Genomic DNA, 12,105 nt, shown 5'->3' on the forward strand with positions numbered 1-12,105 from the left:
TTTCACCCTCTTTGTACTATGATAATTTCCACTTATTCTACAATTATTCCTTGCCGGGAACTGTCAGAAGGATTTCTCTTACATTATCTCAAGCAATCCTCACGAGTTAAATATGTCATCCCAATGTAGACATGAATCACCCATAAAAGAAAGAACAAAAAAATTGGTCCAGGCAAAATTCATTTTGTACATGTAGTAATGTTATCATGCAAATTCAGTAATCCCTGAGGTCCAGGCTGGCTATTGTCTGCAGCTGGTTCTTTGACAACCAAACTTAGCATAATACTTAGTATAGAGTAGATTATCATTACATATCTGAATGAATAAAAGGTAACTTCATATATAGATAATATTATTTTGATATTATTGCACTTGAGTTTCTAGGTGTAAAGAAGTAGATACTTAACAAAAGTGTAGACTAGCAAGTTAATGACCTGCAAGAAGGGTTTATTTATTTATTTTTTTTGGAAGCAATGATAATTCTTGTGCAGTATTGTGAACCATACTTGAAAAGTAGTGAGTCTTTGGTACAAGAAAACTACCTAAACAGTCTATTCTTCAAGAAGTCATACTTGGAAAAGTGATGTTGATTGCAATAAACAGGATACCACTAATTACATTTAAATAAACCAATGTTTAAAAGCAGTGTGTGTGTGTGTGTGTGTGTGTGTGTGTGTGTGCATAAAATATTACTTCTTGTAATCCTTACATCTACCCTGTGAGATTGATTAATGGATATATGCTCCCTGTTTAAATGAGAATTGTTGATATTAAAAAAGCTCTTATTCTCTGCAAGCATGAAAGGAGAGCATTTACTATCCTGTAATCTTTCCCTTATATTCCACCATGTCCTGGCCACCTTTAAGTTCCTTGATCACAATATACCTGCCTCACATCTCCCAGCCCCCACTTTTTTTTTCCTTCCTTTTCTGGGGATCAATGCCAGGGCTTGGAGCATGGAAGGCAAATCTCTACCACTGAGCTATCCCACAGCCCATATTCTTCCCTCTGACACTAATTATCCTGAGAGTCTCTGTGTTAAGTTATAGCTTCACAGGACTGCCGTCCCCTCTGGCACCACCCCAGGAACCCTATCACACACCTAGCAAAAAGATAACTCACTTCTTCCGTGTTTCTGCTGGAGTGAAGGGATCAGAAATGAAAAGAAAGGAATTTCCCTTGGGAAATGGGAAATATAGAGAAAGGAAATGAAGCTATGAATCTGCAGAAATCTTTTTTTAGATTTATATAGTTCACTAAGCATTGCATTTTTTCTGGTATATAAATTAATCTGAATCCTCCTAAAAATATTTTAAGTGAGAATGTTGTTTTTCGTTAATCAAAAGTTTTGCCCATTATCATGCTGTTAAAAAGGATGGCCATGATGATGATGCAACCTCATATTTATAGTGCTTTAGATCCCATTTGATCTTTGTAACACAAGAAAAAGAGTCAGAATGAAGGGACCACTTCAACATCACACAGTTGAAAACAAAGCACAGCTTGAAGTTGAAGCCCCACACTCTATCCATCACCACATGTAGTTGGCACACAGAATCTGGCCATTATCATGACTTTACATCCAATATTCTACTTTAGATAGCAGGATTTACATAATATATGAGGGTGCCACAGGCAAATTCTTTCCGTTCATAGTCAAGAGCATGTAAATAAACAGGTGACTGTCTACCATAGAACAACCTATTTTTCTATCATAAATGAAGATGATGCCAATTTCAAAGAAAAAAAAAAACAAACAAGGCAGCCACAAATCCCTCAGCTCTTTCCTTTGTAAGGTGAGAATTGGAACCTCCACCACAGGTCTGCGGGCTGCTTCTGTGTCAGAACACCGTCTGGTTTGCAGCTTTTGATTCAATTATCAGCTGATAATGACTACTACTTTCAAAGTGTTATATTTTCAAGCATATTTTGCCACAAAGACTTACTCAGGTTCTCCAAAAGTGTCTTGATAATAAGAAAGATCCCCTACTTCAAATTCAGGGAGGTGGGGGTGATGTCACGAAATGGGCAGAAGTGGTTTCAAGTTCCAGCTCTGACACTTTTTAGCATTGTTACCTTAGGCATATTGTAGAAAATGGACAGAACAGTACTGGCTCTGTACAGTTTTATAAGTTCAAATAAAAATGTTCCTTCTAGCGCATGAAATCATTTTAAAAATTCACAGAATGATATCTATTTTATGCTTTATACATTTATTATGTGACCCTAACTCATAGAAGGTGTTCAATAAATATGTAAAAATTGGTAGAAATTGTAGCTGCTTATCTTAAACAATAAAACTCAAATACAAATCTGGTTATCTTCATCAAGAAATGATGTTGTACTGATTGCCTGAGATGGACAGGGTCCAGCTCCAGACAGGAGAATCTGTCACAGTCAACACTTATCCTGTTATCGGAGTGTTGTGGCTTCCTGATATTCACAGTGTTATGAACCCAAGGAAAGTTCCCAGAATTTGTTCGGCAATCTATAAAGACAAGGATAAGATAGTACCACATAGTTTTTCTACCATGCAGAATTTTCATGAGGATGAACTATAGATATATGTAGAAATGTTTATAAACTGTAAAATACCATACTAATATAATATAATATAATATCATTGTTACAGTCATGTCTTGCACTAATAATGTGTTTGTGTGCCATGGCTCAGCTATTTAGTCAGAAGTATAAATTCCACAGCGATGTTTTTTACAGCTTAAAATAAAGCATGGATCAAGCTGGAAGTTTTGAGATCATCATGCAAAGAACATCTATCTGAGGATTTTTGTTGTTTCTTGTTTACTGTTTTTATTTCCCCAGTGGAAGTTAAGTATCATTGTTACATCTCCACATTTATATTATCTCCTTCATTTTTATTCAAGAATGACATCGCAAGAAAAAGAATTCTCAAATTCCTGTTCTCACTCTATTTCTGACTTATTTAAACACCAACATATTTGCGACCAATTTGTTCTTATGAGGTTCTGGCACCATTTCTTGGCTGAAGAAATAGAAAAAAAAATATTTGTTGCCTTATTTTCATGTTTGTCATTTTATTTGTATGCTGCAATTGGGCTCTAAACTCTTAATCTCAGTGAACTGAAAAAAGAATCCTGGATAATAATCATATTTCCATTTAAGGTCAGCCAAGTTCAGTTCATTTGAAAAACCAAGCACTGAGTTTCTAACTCTGCCTCATAGGGTGTTAGCAGATGAAGAGAGAATATGGTGTGGCACCCTGTCCCCAAAGAGTGCAGAGTCTAGATGCTCAGAGAAACGCTTGATTATGATGCCCTATGAGGAACTCTTTGATTCTGCCTTGCCAGCAGGGCAGAGAAGCTCAGAAGGTAGCTACCCAGGATGGGAGGTAAAATAGCCAGGGAAGATTTCCTAAGGAAAGTTATACTCCCCAAATTCAACAAATTTAAAAATAAAATTACAAGACAAGTTCTCAAAATGACTGGCTAACTGTATGCCAGAAAACACTCTTCTAGAAAACAACTCCATCCTTAGATTTTCCTTTGTATTACACTCTGATTGACTTAATAGTAATTTTCTTTTCATGTGTTTTCAAAGGCTAAAAAGTAATTATTTACTAGCTGATCCACTGGAAAAAAATCTCAGGAGGCAAACTCAGAGTTGGGTTTTTTTAAATTAGCTGATTACATATTCTTTAGGCTGTTGAAAAGGGTTGGGAGATGGCGTTTCATCTTCCAAATAAAAATGGCTTCCTTGTTTCATTGCATTTGAAAACAACAAATCATCCACAAAAATGATCTTTAATAATCATCCTAAGTGTGGCACCATTCTCAAGGTGTCATGTGCCACATGCCAAATGAAAATATTGACTTGGTCTGCTGCACTACTCCTCTCAAGTTTTTCTTTGAAGTCACACATTCCCCCCTTATCTTGAGAGAGGGAAAAAACCCTCAAACTCCTTAATTTATAATTTAAGAAGTTTTGTTAGATCAAAAGAGAAGAAAGAATGAACAGAAGCAAAGAGCGTAAAAGGCTTTAATATTTGAGTGATCGCACCACATTTGGAATGGCCTTTCTCCCTGCTGCTGCACAGCACAAGCAGAAGAAAGAAACCAGAGAGTGATTTGCTCAAGGTTGCTCAATGTGAGTCAGAAAAGATTGGGCATTTGAATGCAAGGCAGAGCTGACATCTTTCTCCCCTAAAAAGGTGTTTTTGTATGTGATTGGTTTCAATCCCAAAAAGTAAACACAATCACATTTCATACATTTCAAGCAGCAAACAAGACATACCTGCTTTTTTTGAGGGACAGCGTATTGGGAGGTTGCAGAAGAAAAAAAAATTGCTCCACAACAAAAATATTAATATACATCTCAATGGGAGGGTGGTGGAGATTGGTTGGGCCTTCTTGATAGGAAGATAATAAGTGGAGATGGGAATGGGCAGAGATAGTGAGGGAGAAGGAAACAGGGAGGCAATGTGTGCCATGCTTGGGGGGCAACTTTCTAAACTCCTTTCCATTTCCCATCCCTGTGAGGCCTCCAATTCCTGCTCACCCTCCTCAGCTGCCACAAGCTAATCCTACCTCCACTGCACACCTCTACTCCAGGTGCAGGGCAATATAACCTCATCGTTAAGAGCTCAATATATAGAGTTAAGAAGCACCACATTAAAATCTACAGGTATTTTCTATCAGCTTAGGGGCTTTGGGCAAGTTAAATTAGCTCTCTTATTTGATAAAAATGGACATGATAATAGTGCCTGCTTCAGAGGTTGCTACAGAATTAAATGAGAGAATCCATGCACTTAATATCCTGACTGACAATGATGAATAAATGGTAGAAAATGTTATCATTTTCATGACACATATTACATGTATTGTTATCATTTGCTTTTCTTCACCTAAATATCGTTAGCTTCTAGAACAGATGGTAAGTAAAATATGAGGTTACATTGAATCCTATTCAATAGGCTTTGCTACTGAATTCTAGTACTTTTTCATTAAAGAATTCAGAGATAATCCTGAAACATATGTGGTTGTGGGGCAAATCTACTCTGCTCTGTCCAAAAATGATATTGCATTCTTTAATAAACATTCTTCTATTGCCCCACTCAGAGCTAAAGTATTATATCCCCTATATGACAGCTTGGAAAATAAATAAATGGTAGGAACGGGAAGATCTCTCTGACTTCTCTTATGCCTTCCACCCTGAAGACCCTGTAACAAGAGTCCTACTCTACTCCTTAAAAAAAAAAATGTTACAGAGGAATGACAAGACGAAACTGAACCAAGAGACCTTAAGTTCACCTATGTTTAGTACCATCAGATTGTACCTTTTGTCCTCCAATCATACCTCTGCATGGCAATGCATAAAGTTTTCTCTGGGTCTTCTAAGTCTTCATTTGTGAAGGCTCCCATGATACATGCAACTTACGTTAAATATGTTTTCACGCTCTTCTATTATTAATCTTTTCTCTCATTGTAGGTTGTCAGTCACGAAGCTTGTAACAGGGTAAAGAAAGAAATCCTTTGTTTTCAACATCCCTGTTGTCTTCCCTGGGACATTGCTTTTTACTGGAGGGCCTCATTCCTGAAGTCACTGGCTTCTCAGTTTTTGTATATGCTAAACTTAACTATTATGAAGACCTTATAGAGATTTCCACATGGTTTAGTTCACTACTTATGGTGGTAACCTTTTTCAGTAATGGGAATGGTTTGTAAACCCTCTTTGGCAGGAGAGAAATTTATTTGCCAATGGAATTCCCATTGGATGGCACCATGAAACACTACAAGAGACCCTTTATTTTCCCTACAGAGAGGTAATTTGGAGAATTATTATTTATATTCATATGAGTTATCTATTTCCTTCTGGAGAAAGGTAGAGCTATGCTTTCTGAATCCTCAAGCAAGTGAGTTGAACCTACACTATCTGAGGTTTTAAGGCTCAACAGGAGACTAAGGGAAACATTCAGAGGAAGACTGAATACAAGCAGACCTAACATCTTAATAAGGGTGTCTGAAGACCCAGATGACTATTGTAGCACCTGAACCCAACTAACAACATTTGAACAAATTATGAGAAACATGGGGTTGAATTGGGTGGTAATGATGAAAAAAAAAAAGTAGGGTTAGAATGACAAGAATTAAAGTCAGCATGAGTAAGAAAGAAGCTAAATAGAGTGAAGGATGGCAGATAAGACTGACTGGTGATCGTGATACTGAAGGACTAAGAAATAGGAGACCTGAAAAGCTGGGTAAATGTGAGAGTTGCTATCATGAGTTGTTCTCAGATCCCCAAACACAGAGATTATATTTTTCTTACTTTGGAAGAACCCATTATTCTGTGTGCCTCTTGTTCACTTGGGGACACTTAATTCTTATGAGATGACCTTCTTCCAAAGCTCACACATTTCTCGCTTCCTGTTATCCATTTCCATTTAACCCTATGCACATTAATTCAGAGAAGAGCTGAAGGCAGCTAGGAATGCAGGAGAACTCATTGACCTACCTCAGGATGGCAGAATGGAGGTGGGGGGGAAACTCCAAGGTGTAAGCTAGAACTTGTAGGCTCCCCCAAGAAGTTTTTGCATGAAAGTAAAAGACTTTTGTTAAAAAAAAATGTTAATGTGGTGCTGAGAATTGAACACAGTACCTCATGTGTGCTAGGTGAGTGCTCTACCATTGAGTCACAACCCCAGCTCCAAGAAGAATATTTTTGAAGGCTTCTTAGGCTTGAAAGTTTATCATGAGAGAGGAGGTGAACATGCTTTTGGAGGGTGATGTGAGAAGTGCTATCTTCGTAGGAAACCACATGCCAGGAAAAAAGGAAGGAGAAAAACAAATTTTTCAGGGCATATGAACACACATCCATTATTCTACACACATGAGCTCATGAATTCTCTGAATCGATCCAGTGCACCTCCTTCTTACACAAGATAGTACCAGGAGACTGACATTGTTGTCTTCATTTCACAGAAGAGAAAACTTGGTTATAGGAGGCTACGTAAACCTAAGTCTTTGTGAATTTCTAACTGTGCTCTTCTCATTTAGTCTTCCTCTCTCTGGACCTTCATAACGTCTTGAGCATTTGGTAGCACATTTTTTTTTTTAATGCCAGTGGTAGAGATTATTAGGGTAAAACAAACTGAACAGGCCAAGAGAAAGGAACAAATGCATACATAGGGGAAACTGATGGGAAGGTACACACTGTGTTCTGAGAGTTCCAGATACATCTAACCATGTTTTTATTTCTAAATATATTCTGGTGAAAAATTAATACCAGATAAATTGATATCACAGAAAATTTTCTTCCCAAGTGGGCTCTAGAAAGTGGTGTAGGGTATTGGAGGCCATTTAAAATAAATAATCCACAATAAACTCAATTTTTTTCTGCTTCTGGTTATGGAAAATGTCAAATAACAGTGCAAAGACACTGTAACTTCTTCTAAATGTACATATAATAAATACTCACTATGGAAGGAAGGACATAGTTATATCACTGAATGAAATTTGTTCTGGTTATAGTGGCACAATGTTTCTTTTTATTTTCAAATCTAAGATGTCATTGATAAGAAAATGCAACACCATTTTATGTACTACTCAAAAAAGAAAATTAAAACTGCTGCCAATTACAACTAGAATGTGCCATTAATTGTAAGACAAATACTGATTTCAGAGATGTTAAAATTAAAAAAAAAAAACATACATTCCAGAATCAGCCAATGACTGAATTTTCTTTCCGTATAATTTTTATGAATAAATTGTAGTCATACCCCAATATAGACTATTTTGAATACTGCATTTTTACTTGATATTTTGCCTCCATATTTTCTATTAGGATTGCAAATTTTTCTTAATCACAGTTTTTGGAACATACATAATACTCCACGATGTGGATATGTAAATAAGCCTGAATTATCAGGTAGTAAGATGATTTCCTGAATGTTCCATTTTTTTTAAGTTCTTCCATAGTAAAGATTTTGAATATAAATTTTTGTTTTTCCTTAAAAGAGACCCTCCCAAACTAAATAAGTATATCGATGGGCATAAATGATTTTAAGACAAGAACTTTACACATCACAGTTTCCTGAGCTCCTTCTCTAGGCCAACAGACAAACTACTGCATGATAATCCCAGTCCATCTTCCTCTTTGTCACAATCTCACCTCCACTTGACAACATTCTGCCAGTGCCAAGGCCCTTTCCATGCATTTTCTGCACATACAGGCATGGCCACACTTGGCCGACCAACTAAGGCCCATAGACCTAAAGAGTGTCTGGTCTACCCACTTGCCTTGCTTGCTCTGTTAAAATCAGCCTTTTACAAGAATCTAACCACAGTGGACCTGACCACAATAGGAAGCCAGATTGGTTATATTTATGTTCATCATAGGATAGTTGGCTTGAAAATATGGGCACTAACAGCAGCTCCCAAAATGACTTACCACATTCAGCCTAGTCTTTCCATTCCAGTCAACCAGTCCACTGAAAATGCTGAGTTATCTAGAAAGGGGAAAATATAAGAACAGGATAAGTAGAACGCAAAACTAGAAAGTAAGGTGTATAATGCACAACATTCAGAAAAGCAGAGTTTGTTCAGCATAATTAACAGGATCTCACTTCCTAATTCAGGAAAGAAACAAAAATGTAATAAGAGAAAATAATGTTCTGATAAAGGGACTCAAAACACCACCTACAGAATTCAGACCCACATTGAGTGGAGCCTCCAGAAATTACCTAGCAAAATGAAGCAAGAATCATTGTAGAGACATTTAATCTCTTACTTCAATTTTCTGAATGCAAAGAGCCACAGCAGCACTCTAGCTCGTTAGCTCAGGGAGGGGTCTGGCAAATGAATCCAGTCTAATTATAAAATGCCCCTGAGACAGCAAGTGCAACATGCGTTCACTCTTCCCTGATTTTACTTTTGCAAAGGTATAACCTACATGTTAATAAGCAACTTTATTTCACGCTGGTATGGCAGTGATGAGTCTAATCCTAAATCTTTAATCATATATGTGGGTATAAATGCTTTCCTTAACATGAAAGAATACTGAAAATATTCTGAGGCAATATGGCTTAAGCATTTTAAAATTATAATAAAGAAGCCTTCTCTTTGACAATGCTTATTATGCTTATTATCTTTTCAAAGAAATACACAATTAGTCATGATTGATATACTTGCTATTTTTCTTCATGAAAGGATTAAGACTACAAGAAATTTCAGCCAAAATTCTATGATTCCTCCAAGATTCTAGAATTGTAAACCTTAAAATTATTTCAACTGTTATGACTTGAAACCATGATAATTTTATTTCAATATCCAAAACTGTCAGAAATTAAGATACAAATTCACATTCATAAAGGTCAAAGTGAAAAATCGTATTAATGTGTGATTCAATTGTCGGTATAAAAATATCTATATAAATATACACAACCATAACATTATATTTCTGTTTTCAGTTATCAATACTCAGTCATACTTCATGTAATATTTCAAAAGGAGGCAGTTTATGCTTTTATTCATTATAAGACGTGAAATGGTAGTCTTAAAAATCAGTCTTCATTAAGATCATGTAAGAAGACAAATTGACGTCAGAACTTAGAATTAGAAAGTAAAAAAGGATTCTTGAATTTGAAACGATACTATTTTAGTGATAATCCATCTAGATTGAAAACCCCTGTGTAACAAATCTAAATATGTTGATCATCAATCAATGTGTTTTATGATGAGTCCAGATGTTGCAAAATTCATCATCAAATTTCCCATCTAGAGATCAGTAGAACAGAGTAAGGCGACCAAGAGAAGGAAGGAGGGGAAGAGAAGGGAGGTACTGTGAATATAAACTGATCAAATTATATTGCTAGATCATGTACATTACAAATATGTAACAAAGAATCCCACTACTATGTATAATTATAATGTAACAAACAAAGTTTTTCTTTCTAGGCCCCTGCTCCCATTCACATATGTTCATCAAGCAAATTTAAATACATAATTATAAAATTATTCATTCCAAACAGTAATCATTTTCTAATACTCTTGTTTAAGTTTCTTTCAAACTTTGGCTGAATTATGTGTTTTGGGCAATGATCCTAAACTATCCTGCATATGACTCAATTATAGTATCATATAATTATAGTATCATATAATATTATGGCTGACAGTTTATTCTATTGTCTCCCCATCACAACACAGTATAAAGAAGTCACTACATCTCATCATGGATGAGTAAAAAATGGGCTAACAGGCATGTTGGTAACTTCTTACCCTTGACTCTAAAAGAACACTAGTAATTCTTCTTTTTGTGTTACCCTCCCATTTCACTCTGTATCACTACATCCTTTTATTTGAATGCAATTCTTTTATCACCAGATCAATTTGTGAATTTTTTGAGGTAGAATTGGGGCAACTGATAGAGAAAATAGAACTAGAAAGTTAGAAGTACAGGAGACAGGTCTAAGAAGGACAAAGCAAGGGAAATGATGCTCACAAGAAAAAGTGAGAAGAGGTGGCAAACCCCAAAGATACAGAATGTAACACAGGGTGGTATAGGGAGTCTGTGGTTCAGAAGCAGCAAGTTAGAAAGAGGTGCCCATGAAAGAGAGAGTAGGAGAGGAAGGGACTACTTCTGCATTATTAAGAGAGAAACAATGTGGACAGGAAGGTGATGTTTAAAAGGTAGGTACAAGAGAATTCTATAAAGTTCTAATAGTAACCATGTCCTCCAATTCTCTTCAATGGTTTCAGAGAAATTAATGAGGAATAAAGTCTCTTTGAGCATTACTTGACTTTGTAAACAATAATACACCCTGGACTAAATTGATGGGTCTTTATATTTAATGGTAGTGCAGTCACTTATGCATCCTCATTGTCCTTCTGTGTCTGGTACAAATTGTATTCCTGGTGAAAGTTAATTGAATAAAAAGAACATCTGAATAAGTAACATTTTGCACAGTTACCTTCTTCCAGTAGCAAAAGATATTAAAAGATGAGAACTTAACATATATGTAATAGCTCTGACACCCTATCATGCATGCACAGTGACCTTGTTCATTTTTCTTTAATCAAGGATAAAAACTGTCCAAAAATATAATTGACAGAACACAAATGTATGTCTTCTACTAGAGTGAAAGCAGAAAAGAGAATGAAATAATAAGATTCAAGTTAGATAATATGAAAGTTTCCTTAATTTTATAAAAATTAAGTTGGAGGCAAATTGTCAAGTATAGAGAATTTTAAAAGATTGTGCTCTGAATACAATTGGAAGTTGGTGAGTGATAGAAAGATCAGCTGAAAAGCCATTAGTAGAGGGAAACACAGGTTCTATAGGAAACAGAAGAAAGAGGGTTCCTTCTGGTTTGGTGCCAATCGTCAGGAGTGTCTTCCTTGAACTTGCACTTCAAGGAGGAGCAGTACTTTTGACAAGCAGACAGGAAGGTATGCTTGGCAGGGAAAATTGCCTGCAGGACTATGGGGGCCAATAGCCTGGTATCTTTGAAAAACTTAGAAGCTTTTTTGTTTGTTTTTATTTTTGTTTAGTTGTCAATGGATCTTCATTTTATTTATTTATATGCTGTGCTGAGACTTGAACTCAGTGACTCACACATGCTAGAAAAGCACTCTACCATTGAGAAACAACCCCAATCTTAAGAAAGTTTTTTTTTTTGTTGTTGTTGTTGTTCTAATTAGTTACACATGAGAGCAGAATGTATCACACTGTACGCAAACGGGCCACAACTTTTCATTTCTCTGGTTTCACATGATGTAGAGTCACACCATTGTGCAGTAATACATATATTTATGGTAATAATATCCTTCTCATTCCACCATCTTTCCTGCCCTAATGCCCCCTCCCCTTCTCTTTGCCCAATTCAAATTTCTCCATTCTTCCTGTCCCCCTTCCCATTATAGATTAGCATCTACTTATCAGAGAGGAATTAGGCTTTGGGGTTTTTGGAATTGGCTTACTTTGCTTAGCATGATATTCTCCAAATCCATCCATTTACCTGCAAATGCCATAATTTTATTCTCTTTTGATGATGACTAATATTCCATTGTGTATATGCCACAGTTTCTTTATCCATTCATCTATTTAAGGGCACTTATTTTGGTGGTTTAACTA

General features: G+C 36.1%; 1 protein-coding gene across 12 annotated transcripts in view; it reads right to left on the reverse strand.

The window, feature by feature from the left end:
- Tenm4 (teneurin transmembrane protein 4) overlaps window positions 1-12,105 on the reverse strand; it is a 2,824,428-nt gene that overhangs the window by 1,726,266 nt on the left and 1,086,057 nt on the right. For all 12 annotated transcript variants that reach the window (XM_078046757.1, XM_078046770.1, XM_078046771.1 and 9 more), the window contains exon 4: window positions 8,425-8,482. The gene's annotated coding sequence lies outside the window, so the exon portion shown is untranslated. The remainder of the gene's footprint in view (window positions 1-8,424; window positions 8,483-12,105) is intronic.

This window comes from Ictidomys tridecemlineatus, chromosome 4 (genome assembly GCF_052094955.1).
Source record: "Ictidomys tridecemlineatus isolate mIctTri1 chromosome 4, mIctTri1.hap1, whole genome shotgun sequence".
Lineage (NCBI taxonomy): Eukaryota > Metazoa > Chordata > Mammalia > Rodentia > Sciuridae > Ictidomys > Ictidomys tridecemlineatus.